This window comes from Macaca fascicularis, chromosome 13 (genome assembly GCF_037993035.2).
Source record: "Macaca fascicularis isolate 582-1 chromosome 13, T2T-MFA8v1.1".
NCBI lineage: Eukaryota > Metazoa > Chordata > Mammalia > Primates > Cercopithecidae > Macaca > Macaca fascicularis.
In genome coordinates this window covers 47,975,341-47,989,238 of record NC_088387.1, presented here as the reverse complement: position 1 = coordinate 47,989,238, position 13,898 = coordinate 47,975,341, and the positions used below count along the sequence as shown (strand labels likewise).

Genomic DNA, 13,898 nt, shown 5'->3' with positions numbered 1-13,898 from the left:
ATGCTTAGATGTTCTGTGGTTTGGGTTGGCGTGCAAAATAATTCCAAAAATGCCTGGATTTGTCCAACGTCACTGATTAGTGGTTGCTTTAGAAGACTAAATCCAGCATTAGCCTCAGTAAGGTAGAAAGAACTACCACAGTTTCTCCTTGATCAAACGCATAAGGTATAGAGGTAGAATACTTATAAAGGAAAGAGACTGATTCAAATCAATATACGGGCTAAGAATGATTAGTGCCAAATAGGCTGGTGTTGCTCAAAAACCTCTTCGGAGTTGCCTTAGGAGCCAGTTTGTGGGTCCCAGGAGAGCCAGGCTCTGTTCACCATTCCACAAGGACACACTGAGTGTCTGTATGTCAGGCACTGAGTACAGTGAGTAGCAAGATAGATACACACGTACCTTACAAGTGACCTTTCTACTTAAAAAATAAAATGTCTTACCTAGGTTAGACTACCACCTTAATCACCAGGTTTGGTTCTGAAAGATATTTTTGGCTGCTTTCTAAAATTAAGCTCTTCTTCAGAGGATGGAGAATAAATTCACTGATTGAAAATACCCAGAAAAAAAAAAAATGTAGCTTAGACAAAAGGCAATCTCAAACAAGGAATTCCCAAGACATTTTAAGCTATGGTAATACAACCTCACGAGGAAATAATTTAGATAAGAACATTTATTTGGAAGTAGACATTCTGGTGTGTTTGTTAAAAGTGCAAAGGCACATTGTCAGGAGAACAAGGCTTTGACTCCTGGAGGCCAGTCACTTTTCAAAGCAGGAACGACCAAATGATCTGAACCAACCCAGATCTATTGGCTGCTGTCCCCTGCTCATGAGCCCTCTGGCTAGGACTGCCCCAGGCATCCACGTTTGACAGCACCTGCCTAAAAGATCTGCAAATCAAATCAAATTATAAGATGGACAGTTTTGAAACAAACCTGCCTATTTGCATCTGTCCCAGTGCTGTCAAGGATATTCCATTGATCAAAGGTCATTGCTAGAGTCTGAATTTCCAGGTTCTAACAAGAGGACATTTGTATATGCTTTCTATTTCACACAGTACTTCCTCATTTATCCTCTCCTTGAGGCCACAACTCTTGTGGTAGACATTAAATATTCTCATTTTACAGATAGACACACAAAGATTCACTTAAATTATGTGCCTAAAGGACCACTTACTAGACTTGAAATCAGGTCTTGCTGTTTCTCCTGCAGCGCTCCTCCAACAGGCCACAGGGACCTAAACTCCAAAACTCCTGATCGCTCCTGCATGCCCCGGGGCATGACCTGACATTGCCAAAAACCCCATGGGGTGGGCACCAGGTCCATACAACCAGAATCTCTGGAAGTGGGGCCTTAACATTGGTATTCCTCAAGTTCTCTAGGTGATTCCACTGCGAAAAGTCTTGGTCATTCTGTTAGAGAATTATCAGAATTTACTTCCTTCTCTCTCAAAGACCTACTTAAAGGTATTAATGTTCCACTTGTGTTCTTTCTCAAACATAATTTTCTATTTTTCAATGACAGGAATGCTACTACCTCTTTGTTGTAGAAATTTTAGGGAAGAAAACGTATTAAGAAGAAAACAAAAATAATCCAGAGACCCAATGTTTGTATTTTGATATATTTGCTTCCAATCTTCACGTATATTTGATGTAATTTTTTTGAGACAGTATTTTGCTATTTTGCTCTGTCACCCAGGCTGGAGTGCAGTGGCACAATCATGGCTCACTGTAGCCTCAATTTCCTGAGCTCAAGCAATCCTCACCTCAGCCTCCAGAGCAGCTGGGATCATAGGCACACCCACCATGTCCAGCTAATTTTTTTTTTCTTTTTTTTTTTCGTAGAGATGGGGTCTCCCTATGTCGCCCAGACTGGTCTCAAACTCCTGGGCTTAAGTGATCCTCAGGCCTTGACCTCCCAAAGTGTTGAGATTACAGGTGTGAGCCATGGACCTGGCCTTAATCATTCTTTAATGTTGAACATTTATTTTATTTTTTTGCTGTCATAAATAAGTCCTCCAAGATGATCCTTGTACTTAGACCCTTACAGTCTTTGCAAAACTGAGTATTTTTATTTTGTGATCTGCCAGTTTGCTATAGTTATTTATAAAGTTTATATATGTAATATATATTTGTATATATAAAAGATATATATATATATATATATATATATTTTTTTTTTTTTTTTTTTCAGATGGAATCTTGCTCTGTGGCCCAGGCTGGAGTGCAGTGGCACAATCTTGGCTCACTGCAACCTCCGCCTCCCAGGCTCAGGCAGTTCTGCAGCCTTAGCCTCCCGAGTAGCTGGAATTACAGGGGAGCACCACTACGCCTGGTTAATTTTTGTATTTTTCTTTAGTAGAGACAGGGCTTCACCATGTTGGCCAGGCTGGTCTCGAATGCCTGACCTCAGGTGATCTGACCACTTCGGCCTCCCAAAGTGCTAGGATTACAGGCCTCTCAAAGTGCAAAGTTCTGGGATTACAGGCGTGAGCCACCACATCAGGCCTGGACTTTTTATGTCTTTATTGGCCATTTATATTCCTTCTTTTGTGAATGTTCACATCCTTTGCCTTTTTGTTCCCTTTCAAGTGTCCACCTTTTCTTACCTACTAAGTATATAACACCTTTCCTGTTTATTTGTCTTGTAAATATTTTCCCTCAGTTTATCATTTAATTTGGTTTCTTGACATACAAAGGATTTATTGATTTTATGCTTAGAAATGTTCCTTGATGAGGTAAATAGTTACCAATATTTTCTTCTACAGGTCTCAATAAATAAATGCCTGGTTATATAGAAGCAGTTTATCTGGCTACACGGGATTTTATTGTTCCGGACTAAGAAACTGTCCATCTCCTATAGGAATCTGACTTGGAATTATCAAAACTACATTACTTTTATAGTATATGTTCCTTGAACTACCTTGCCCAATACAGGATAATGCAGAAAACATTTTGCAGGGCAAAACATTTTACAAAGCAAACAACATGGCATAGCCTCTCACAAAAGACTGCCCCACCCCAAAACTAACAAAGCCCATTTCCATCCTGTTTTCAAAAATAGGGTGGGTCTTAGAATAGTACCGCTGGGCTCTCTCAGCCCTGGGGAGAGACTTTCCTTTAGCTCAAGTTTCTCCTGGTCGAGTGCTTTGGGGACCGGCTCTGCTCTTGAGTAGGGCTACTCTGGCATGTAATATTTGGGACATATGTATACTAAAAAATTATTTGTTGTTTATCTGACACTCAAATTCAACTGGAAGTCCTGTGTTTCTATTTGCTAAATCTGACAACCCTAAACCTATGGTTTTTCTCTCAGTCTTAATGTTGGTGCCCTTGTCCCAGGAGCGCCCACAGGAAGCAGCAGACCTGGCACCATGCTGCATAAAGGAATTTACCTGTTTACCTTCAAAGAGGGTTCTCATGGCCAAGGGGCACCCTCCCTGTTGTGCCCCCGAGACATTAAAAAACAAAAACAAACAACAACAACAAAAAACCACTGCATTTACGTTTTCTACACAGATCAGCCATGTGCTTACAAACCTAAGCTCTTCACCCAGACCTCATGAGTTGCTTCCAGGCTTCCTGCACTTCATTGTCCTTCTTCCTCTTTTTTTCTAGCAGCCATGAAGCTGCTCATGGGTCTATGGATCTGAACGGCCACCAGCACCTCGCACACATGCCTTTGGTTCACTGCATGCTCCTGTTGGAGTGGCCAATCTGTCAGTTCTCCTTTGGCCTCTTTCGGTCTTTAACACCCTATTTTCTATCTTACAGGTTTTTGTTGTTGTTGTTATTGTTGTTTTGTTTTGCTTTTTTGAGACAGAGTCTCGCTCTGTCACCCAGGCTGGAGTGCACTGGTGCGATCTGGACTCATTGCAACATTTGCCTCCCGGGTTCAAGCAATTCTGGTGCCTCAGCCTCCTGAGTAGCTGGGACTACAGACACGTACCACTACACCTAGCTAATTTTTGGCATTTTTAGTAGAGATGGGGTTTCACCATGTTGGCCAGGGGGTTCACCATGTTGGTCTCGACCTTCTGTCCTCAAGCGATCTGCCTGCCTCGGCTTCCCAAAGTGCTGGGATTACAGGCGTGAGCCACCGCGCCTGGTGTATCTTACAGATTTTTGATTCACTATGTTTTCCAGAGGCTGGATGTTAAAATTCAGTTTTAATGTGGTTTGAGATGGCTGAGTGTCATGTGGATGTCCTAAAGAATGGCAAGAAGACGGAGACATCTGCTAATCACATTCCTCCCTGGTTTAGCAGATAAATAGTACAATGTTGAGAATACAGCTTATCTCCCCAGAATGATGGTGGTGTAACACCTTATGACTCGATCCATTAGTGCAGGCATTTCCAAGAAGGCCTCTCCCAGCTCTACGAGCGATGCCTGTGTCCTTTTTCATCTCTACCCTAACTAACCCTACCTTCTGAGGGATTTTAAAGCAGAGCTTCTTAATTATTAGGGTGCCTAGGAATCACCTGGAAGTCTTGTCAAAATGCAGATTCTGGCCAGGTGCAGTGGCTCATGCCTATAATCCCAACAGTTGGGGAGGCTGATGTGGGAGGATGGTTTGAGGCCAGGAGTTTGAGATTGGTCTGGGCAACATAGTGAGACCCTGTCTCTACAAAAAAAATAAAAATTAGTCCAGGGTGAGTAGCACATATTTGTAGTCCCAGCTACTGCGGAGGCTGAGGCAGGAGGATCAGTTGAGTCCAGGAGTTGAAGCCTGCAGTGAACTATGATCAGGCCACTGCACTCCACCCTGGGCAACAGAGTAAGACCCTGTCTCTTGAGGGAAAATAAAAACAAACTCTGATTCAGTAGCTCTGAGGCCTGTTGAGATAGTGCACTTATAGAAACTCTCAGTGGTACTGCCGCTGCAAGCCCACAGACTAACCACACTTTGAGTAGCAGGAGTTTGAAACTTTTATTCCTGGCTGGCTACAGGATGGCCCAGACACCTCATCATCTAAATTCCAGGACCCTGCCTGCCCACGCCCAGGAGGTCTGAATCAACGGCAATGAAATCCGTGTCTGTGAGAGGGGAGACCACAGATTGAGGGGAAGGGAGGCAGGCTGAAAAGGGGGGGGCAGGAAGCCTGAGAAAGGGTACCAGTTCAGGACAGTTTAGTCTGGAGCTGGTAGGACCACCTAGTGTTGATTGAATATGGAGGCAGAGAGAGAACAAGGGAGGCACTTCGCAAACTGTCTCCACCTGGGGAGGCTGGATAGGTGCTCCTACTTAATAGCAAACCTCATCCTGGGCACCTGAATGCCATTGTATCCAATGACCTTCTGTAATACATAATGTCTGCATTGATTATTGTACATAGTTTAACTCTGGTTGTCATGGTTACATATGGCTAGACTAGGGTAAGACCATTTCTCTGATAAGTGGCAGGAAGAATCAGGGGACTGAATGGAAATGAAAGTATAGGACAGTTTGAGTGCCTACTGTCCACCAAGGTCTGAGGCAGGACTTTGCCATAGGTTGACTCATTCGATCCCCTGCAAAGGAGTCTGCTTAGAAGGTATCATGAGTCCCATCTTTAGAGATTGGAAGGAGGCCAGGAAGGGGGAATTACCTCACCTACAGTCAACAACTGGTACACGGAGGAGCTGAAAATGGAACCCGAGGAACCAGTGGGAGCATCTCCGTGCATGGGGAATGGGGAAGACATCCTGGGGGAGAGGAGCACAACGTCCAAGTGGAAAGAACAGGATCTCTGAGGATGGGTGCCCCAGCACTGTCAAGCACCTACAAATGGGGCTCAATCCTCACCCACAAAAGGATATGAAGAAGGGAAGCCTCGAAGATGAAAGGGGTTGATATCATGTTCAAGTCTCAAATGGGACAAGCAGGCTCCTACTTAGCAGGAGATGGGAGAGAAGCAACACATGGAAACAAGATCAGGAGACAAGCCAATTGAAGTTGAACCAATCTTTCAGGGATGCTCAGCTCTTTCTATAAAGCACTGTTCTGAATGGATTCCTATGATGTGTAGTTCAGGAATTTCACCACTTTTATACTATGTGTATTTTCTGTGTTTCCCCCTCCCCCAACACACACATATATATATTTTTAGTGTCTTTTTTTTTTTTTTTTTGAGAGGGAGTCTAGCTCTGTCTCCCGGGCTGGAGTGCAGTGGCGCTATCTCAGCTCACTGCAAGCTCTGCCTCCCAGGTTCACGCCATTCTCCTGCCTCAGCCTCCCGAGTAGCTGGGACTACAGGCATCCACCACTGCGCCTGGCTAATTTTTTGTATTTTTAGTAGAGATGGGGGTTTCACCATGTTAGCCAGGATGGTCTCAATCTCCTGACCTTGTGATCCACCCGCCTCGGCCTCCCAAAGTGCTGGGATTACAGGCGTGAGCCACCGCACCTGGCCTTTTTTTTTTAAGACAGGGTCTTACTCTGTTGCCCAGACTGGACTGCAGTGGCACAATTTTGGCTCACTGACAGCCTCAGCCTCCTGGGCTTAAGTGATCCTCTCACGTCAGTGTGCATCACTGCACTGGCTAATATTTTTTGTAAAGTTGAGGTCTCACTATATTGCCCAAGCTGGTTTTGAACTCCTGAGCACAAGTGATTCGACTGCCTTGGCCTTTCAAAGTGCTGGGATTACAGGCGTGGGCCACCAGGCCCAGCCTGATATTTTTTTAAACAAGAAAATACTAACCTTGATCTGATGTTGGAGTTTAACCAAGAGGCAGCTCATAGGACCTGGTTTTCCCCACCGGAATCTCAGGCTGTGACAGGGGCTGCTCCTGGGTCTCTCTGTGGGCACTGTCAAAATGGACCTCAAATGGGATGTGTTCTTGCTGACCTCATTCATCAACCTGCACCTTCTCTGGGCCCCCTGGCACTACCATCTACCCTGTTGTTCTTCCAGAAACCTCCCTTCCTATGCCCTTGTCTTGTGGATTTGACTTCATAAATCTTTCTTGATACCTCTCTCCCTCCCCACCACCACTACCCTAATGGAGACCATCATTTTTGTTTTCTCACTTAGGTTTCTGCTCTCTCTGCCTCTATTCTGACACCCTCCTCTAATGCATTCTCTATATAGCAGCCGGCACTGAGTAAGATGTGGTCCTTGTCCACAGCTGAGGGGATAGGACAGACCCAGGCATGCCTGTGATCTGATTGGTGGGCCCCTTACCCAATCTCAAGAGATTATCAAAGGCTTCCTGAAGTGTCACCTGAGTTTAACCAGAAAGGATGAGTGAGAGTTAATGGCAAGGCGGCAGGAAACGCCTCTGCTAAAGCTATGCTGTTTTAGAAGTTTCCTTTAGTAGGCAGGCTCCTTGTGTCACATACACCCTGAGTACCTTCCTTTACTGGATTTCTTTCTCTATTTACAAACGAATTTCTACTGAATTTGTCCCACAGCCACTCACCTCTTCTACCATGTTTCCTTCAACTCCCATTTTTTTTCACTTTAGTTAAAATCTCTTAACCTGCTCTTGTGCAAGGAATGACAGTCCTTTACAGTAGGAATCTCTAACATGCGTTGCCAGGAGGGAGGAATGCTCTGGAAATGGGCAGTATGTGTAATTGCACATACCTCAAATATACACATATACATTCACCACACATTCACATACACTCTGTGTGTTAGTGCTGTTAACCAAATACTTCTGCTTATCCTTCCTGCACATAGCAGGATTGTACTTATTGCACTTCCCTGCCCCCTTGTAACTTTCTTTGGCCAGTGAGATGACAGCAGGGAGTGATATGTGTCACTTCCAGGTAAAAGCTTTAAGAGCCAGTGCTAGATTTGCCCCATTCTTGTTTCCTGCCTTCAGGGTTGAGGAGATGCATGTCCAGTTGCAGCAGCCTGGATGCCTGAGTGACTACGGGAAATAGAGCTCCTAATGACTCATAATGGACACGTTTCGTGATTGAGAAATACACTTTTGTTATGTTAAGCCACTGAGATTTGGGGATTGTCTATTACTCCAGCACAATCTAACTGATCCTGACTGATACACCCTGTCAACCAAGGCTCAGGGGCACCACGGCCTTTATCCCTGTTGGGTATTCCTTCCATTATGATGGGTATCCTTGCATTCTCCTTGCAAGTAATGAAGCCTATTTGATTCAACCTAAATTCAAAATGCAGTCACAAAACTAGCTATCAAACATGAGAACATTTGCAGGGCTATTTAAAAACATAGCAGCTGGGCGCGGTGGCTCACACATGTAATCCCAGCACTTTGTGAGGTCGAGGCGGTGGATCACAAGGTCAGGAGTTCAAGACCAGCCTGGCCAAGATGGTGAAACCCCATCTCTACTAAAACTACAAAAATTAGCTGGGCGCGGTGGCAGGTACCTGTAATCCCAGCTACTCGAGGCAGATGCAGGAGAATCATTTGAATCTGGGCGACAGAGGTTACAGTGAGCCCAGATGGTGCCACTGCACTCCAGCCTGGGTGACAAGAGTGAGACTCCGTCTCAAAGAAAAAAAAAAACAAAAACAAAAACCAAAAACCAAAACAAAAAACCCAAAAACACATAGCATAGATATCCTACACGTTCACACTCACCAATGCAGGTCCACAAGCAACCCACTAATGAACCTCCCCTTTCCCGAGAGCAAAATGCCAGCTTCTGCCCAGTATCAGCTCTAGCATTTGTGGGCTAATTTTAGAGGTCCTGGATTGTAGGCCTGATTCTGCCATGTAGTAGTGAATGACCTTGGACAAATTACCTCACTGAGCCCCAGTTCTATCTGTAAAATAGTGATGATAATAAAAACTATGTCATAGATAAGGAAAGTTAACATTTGCACATTTGTTGTACTTGCCACTCTGTGCAGACAGAAGGATGTGTGTGGAAGTGCTTTGAAAAGGGAAAGATCTATGCAAATATTAGTTGATAATACGGTTAGCCAATACATGACCAAAGAAGTAACACATCCAAAATCAAATAAACCTCCCAATACCTTCAGTCTTTAAAACCAAGCCCAGGTATGGATATCGGGATGTATTTACATTTCTGTAAAAGGTCACCATACACAAATCTCATTCTTAAATAAGGACAAATTACTTTTTAGCTGAAGAGGAGACAGGTCAAGTACCTCAGAGGAGGTTAGTCACATCAATCATCTGAGAGTTCAGCAGCATCCAACAGTGTTAGTTCCATGTGTTAACTTCTGAAGAAACACAGGCTTGCACATCCAATAATGCTTCCTGCCCCTTTCCTTCCCCGTGCAGAATTAACTTCAGCTCATCTATGGGGTAGGAAAGGCTCCTTATTTCACAGCCCTCCCTCCATGCTCCAGGCATCCAGGGAAATGCCCCTGCCACCCCTATCATCCCTTGAGTCCTTAGGGCTTCCTCCTCTAGCAAGGAGATTTCCCTTTCTAGTCCTGGGGGCAGCAGCACAGCCCGGCTCTGACCTCGCAGGAGCAGTTGCCTAAAAGAGGCTCCGCCCTTGGCCGCTTGGGGTGGCTCCCACCAAACCTGCTCCTAAAAGGAGCCTCTCTCCCTTTGTCTACTCTATGCGCCTCGGGGCCTAATCAAGGTCTCCGCCTGGGTGCTGAACTTGCTTCTCCCCCGCTTGCAGTAGTCCAGTGCTGCTCTAACTTGACATCACCTGATGGGCTAATTAAAACAGATTGCTGGGCCCGCCCCCAGAGTTTCTGATTCGGTGGGGTTAGGATGGGGGCCGAGAGCTTGCATTTCTCGCCAGTTCCCAGGAGATGGTGATGCTGCCAGTGCTGGAGCTCTCTTCGCGGAACCACTGAGTCTAGGCTAATGCAGCCCCAGGAGAGAGGGGCTCGCCCCGTCCCCATGCACACCCCCACTGCTCTCCTGCCCTGAGCGCAGTGTGAATAGGGAATAGCCGCAGCAGCCCAGGAGACTGGAGAACCAGAAGGCAGGACCTGACGGATTTAGGCTGTTTTATCTTGGGCGCCCCTGATCAGTTTGTGCAAGTCGTAAAGCAGGCAGGAAAGAAGTCTATGGAAGCCTATGGGTCTTCAGTGTTATTGAGGTCTGTCATTCATCAGGTTCTACTCACCTCATCTCTTCATTCAACACAGTGGTTGGGTGCTAGGTCTAGGGTTATGAGGTGAAAGCCAGCGTGCTAGCCCTCCAGGAGTTTGTAGTAACTGAGAAGGAAACATGCAAACCATTCCAGTGCCCAGCAACGATGAGATAACTGTTCCTAGGGAGGGAGAGTCAAACTTCTGTGGAGGGAGAGTGGGTGGGGCTCTGGAATCGTCTGAGCAGCTGGAGAAGGTTTCATGGAAGAACTGGCACTTATGACTTGCAGGATGAGTGGGAATTTGGCAGGTACAAGGGGTAGCTGAGAATGGGTGGGGTGGGAAGGGTTTTCCCCAGGCAGAACGATGAGCAACAGGACTGCCGAAAGTGTAAGGTTCCAGAGGCTGGGAAGATTTGACAGGCAGCTCTCTAGCCTGCCTGGGTTCCCTCCAACCTCTCTGGTGGCCCCTTCTCAGCTCCTGTCCCTCATGGGCTGGTATTCTTTGGGGCTCTGTCCTGGCAGCCTTTTCCTCGCACTCCCATGTCCACCCCCGATGAGCTCCTCCACACCTGAGGCCTCGCTGTCTGCTCGCTGATGGGGCCCAAATCTCTTTCAAGCCCAGGCCTCATCCCCTCAGTTGCACACTCACCTCCACACGGATGTCCGCATTCCCAGGCATCCTTCCTTTTGCATTTTGTCATGGTGAATGGCACCAGCATTCACCCAGTTACCTAAACGAGAGGGCTTTATGAAATGACCCTCTCATAGATTGCTGGTGAAGAGTAAATGACACAGTAACTTGCTGGTGCCATTTACCCAGACAGAATACCAGAGGACGGCTGCTGGGCTCCTCGGAAAGTCCACAACGTACTAGCTGAGTGATCTTGGGCAAGTTATTTAACGTTTTCTTATCCATAAAATGGGTTTGATGATAGTACCTACCTCACAAGGTTGTCATATGGATTAAATAATATTAGTTGTTGTCATTCATTGAGCCCTATATTAAGTCCTTTACTTGGATTCCCTCGAAGATGGAGTACCTAGTCCAAGGTCACACTGTTTTAAGTGGCAGATTCAGGTTTGGAAGCCAGAGTCCTCTGGCTCCTGAGCCATCTTCTTCACCTCACTGTCACACTTTCTGAAAACTGTATATACCAAATAGGGAAATGCCTATGGTACAATGTTAAGTTAAAAGAGGATGGCAAATTGTATACTTAGTGTGAGTAAATCCACAAATAGGAAAGGCTACAAGGAAATGTAGCAAATGGTTAAATATGGTTGTAATTTGGTGATTCTTCCCCTCTAGTATCTGTATTTTCCACGTTTTCATTATACGCATTTTTTATTAAAAGTTACTTATTAAAAATATATCAAAAACAATTACGACTCTACAACCTGTTCCCCTGTTTGAAAATTACACTCCCTTGGTTTTTCGTCTCGGTTCTAGTCTTACCACCCTTAACAGAAACTCTTCATTCCTCCCCAAGGCCATGGTAGGAAGCAGATATTGCAGCCATGTTCACCCCCAGGCACTCCCTCTCTGACAACCTGGACCCTGGAGCAGGCTGTCAAAATCAGAGGGAAGTTCCAGACAGAACCCGGGCTGCTTTACCGCCTAGGGCTTTCTTTCTGGACAGCGCTACTTTAGATCAGTTACTTTTTTTTCTTTCTTTCTAAATAGCCGGCCGAATGCTCATTTTCCAGTTCTGGCTGAGTTGTTAGCTGCAGCCGGGCGGCGACGCCTGCCAGGTACCTGGTTCCGTGAGCACCGCCCAAACTGGTCAGGCCAGTCCGTCCTGTGGCTGTTTCTGCCAGGACTCGCCCAAGTGTGTATGCGCGTGTGTCTCAGAGACCCACCCTGCTCCCCTGCAACCCAGGTAGGTGGAAAGCAGTTGCAGGCAACAGCCTGGCAGTCAGGCCAGATGGGTGGGGCTGAATTAATCTAACCTGGAATTTCAACTTGGCCTGCACAACAGGTGAGGGAAAAAAGCAGCAGAGAGAACGGGCAGTTTGGCAACTTGGAAATATTCCTGAGCCTTGCCCCTTACCCCCTGCCTGGAACATAGCCCAGGGTGACTCTTCAAAGTGTCTGCGCCGGGTTTTAGGGCTCAGTCGCGCCACGGCCCCCTCGAGGCTGTCCGAGCCCCTCCTGAACGCTGTCCTCCTCAGTTACCCTCCGCGACGCGCCCGTTCCCCCTCCTCCGGGAGGCAGGGCGGGGGTATCGGATTAGTCTTTGTTTTCGACGCGAAAGAGCCGAGCGCGGCGCGGGGGAGGCTGGCGATGGCAGGGCCGTGGGGTCCACCTGGACAGGGCATTCGGCCGTGACCCCTGCGAGGGTGCCCTTAGCCTCTGCCCCCGAGCAACCCCTTCTTGCCGGCCAGGCTGACTCGGTACGCAAACGCGCGATGTCCCCCATTGTCCTGCTTCGGAATGAGCCAGCGCCAGCTGGGACAGGGGGATCAGTCGGGCCCGGCGCTCAGGCCTCCCAGGAGCGCCGGGGCCGTCCCGGACCGATCTGGCCCGCAGGGAGTGGCAGGAAGTGGGGACACCGAACGCGGCTCGGCCGAGGGCCTAGGTTGGAAGGTCCGCGTGCCCCACCCCGCCTCGCCGGCCCCGGCTGCAGCCCCGCCGGAGGGCGAGGGTGGCCAGCCCGAAGGGGGCGGCCGTGTCCCGGGAGGGCCGACCGCGTGGGTGGGAGCCACTGCAGGTGCAGAGAAGCGGCGGCCGGGCCGGAGCCTGCCCCAAGCCGCTCGCAGGCCGCCCGCCCGACCCCTCCCCTCCGCGGGAAACACCCCCCTCTCGCCCGGCCCGGGGCTCGGCAGGGCCGGCGGGGCTCGCCGGGGCCGCACGTGTGCGCCCTCCCGGGCGGGGGAGTCCCCGGGCGAGCACGTGCCGCGGTGCGCGGGGGGCGGGGAGTCCCGCGGACGCCTTCATTGCTGCTGCTGCCGCCGCGGCCGCCGCTGCCTCTTCCTTCCTCCTGCGCCGTCCCCTCCTCGGCCCGGGCGGGGGGCTCCGCGCGCCGAGTTCGGTCGGGCCGGGCGCTCCGGGAGGCGGGCGCCCCAGGCGGCGGCGGCGGCGGCCGCGACGGTGGTGGCGGCGGCGGCGCGGGCCGGGAAACTTTGCCCCTTTGTGCGCTCCGCCCCGGAGGCGGCGGGCAGGTCGGTGCAGTCGGTGCCTTTCCGGCTCCGGAGTGGGGGAGGGGCGGCGGGAGGCGCTGGGGGCCCGGCCCGGGGGAGGGGGAGGGGGCGGCCCGGAGCCGGCGGGGGGCCGCTCCTCCGGTGCAGGGGGCCGGACTGGGGTGCTGCGGGGCGCTGTGCGGTGGAGCCGGGCGGGGGTGGCAGGGCGGGGGCGGGGGCTGCGAAGCCGCCAGAGCCGAGTGGCGGAGGCCCCAGAACAAAGGAGCCCGAGCGGCGGCGCGCGCGCGGCCCGGCCCGCGGCTCGAGCGCGCCCCCCTCCCCGCGCCCCTCGGCGGCGCGGGCCGCCCTCCCCAGTCGGGCTGGCGGGCTGCGCTCGGGCGGCGGGCGCCGCGCGCGCGGGCTGCCCCGGGCGCGCCCCCACCTCCAGGCCGCTTCCGTGCCGGGGGCGCCGGGGCAGTCCCGCGGAGCGAGGCTCTCAGCAAACTTTATTTTGAAAGCTCAGCTCCCTGAGGGAGGGCCCGGCGGCCTCCAGCCAGGGTGTGTGGGGGAATTTTGGTGAAAGTCTCACCAGCCCGTGGGGGATGGGAGGAGGGCAACTTTCTTAGAAATCTCACCTTGACCACCCCCTTGAATTCGTAGTCCAGGGCCGCCTTCCTCAGATAGGGAGTGGGTGCTGGGTGCGTCCTGCTTGAGGTTCTGGGTAGGACCTCATTTGAGCAAGCCCCATCTCTTCCCCCATTTTCTCTTCCCAGAAGCAGGAAGAA

General features: G+C 49.8%; 1 protein-coding gene and 1 long non-coding RNA gene across 2 annotated transcripts in view; one reads left to right on the top strand and one right to left on the bottom strand.

Moving 5' to 3' along the window:
* Positions 1-10,029: 10,029 nt before the first annotated feature.
* LOC135966800 (uncharacterized) lies at positions 10,030-13,886 on the bottom strand. The gene is made up of 3 exons (XR_010580403.2): positions 13,749-13,886; positions 10,646-10,727; positions 10,030-10,120 (listed from the first exon to the last, which is right to left on the bottom strand). It is a non-coding gene; the product is annotated as an uncharacterized lncRNA (long non-coding RNA).
* Positions 12,910-13,898, top strand: part of TET3 (tet methylcytosine dioxygenase 3) — a 137,461-nt gene continuing 136,472 nt past the window's right edge. Inside the window, exon 1 of the mRNA XM_045369061.2 lies at positions 12,910-13,155. The gene's annotated coding sequence lies outside the window, so the exon portion shown is untranslated. The remainder of the gene's footprint in view (positions 13,156-13,898) is intronic.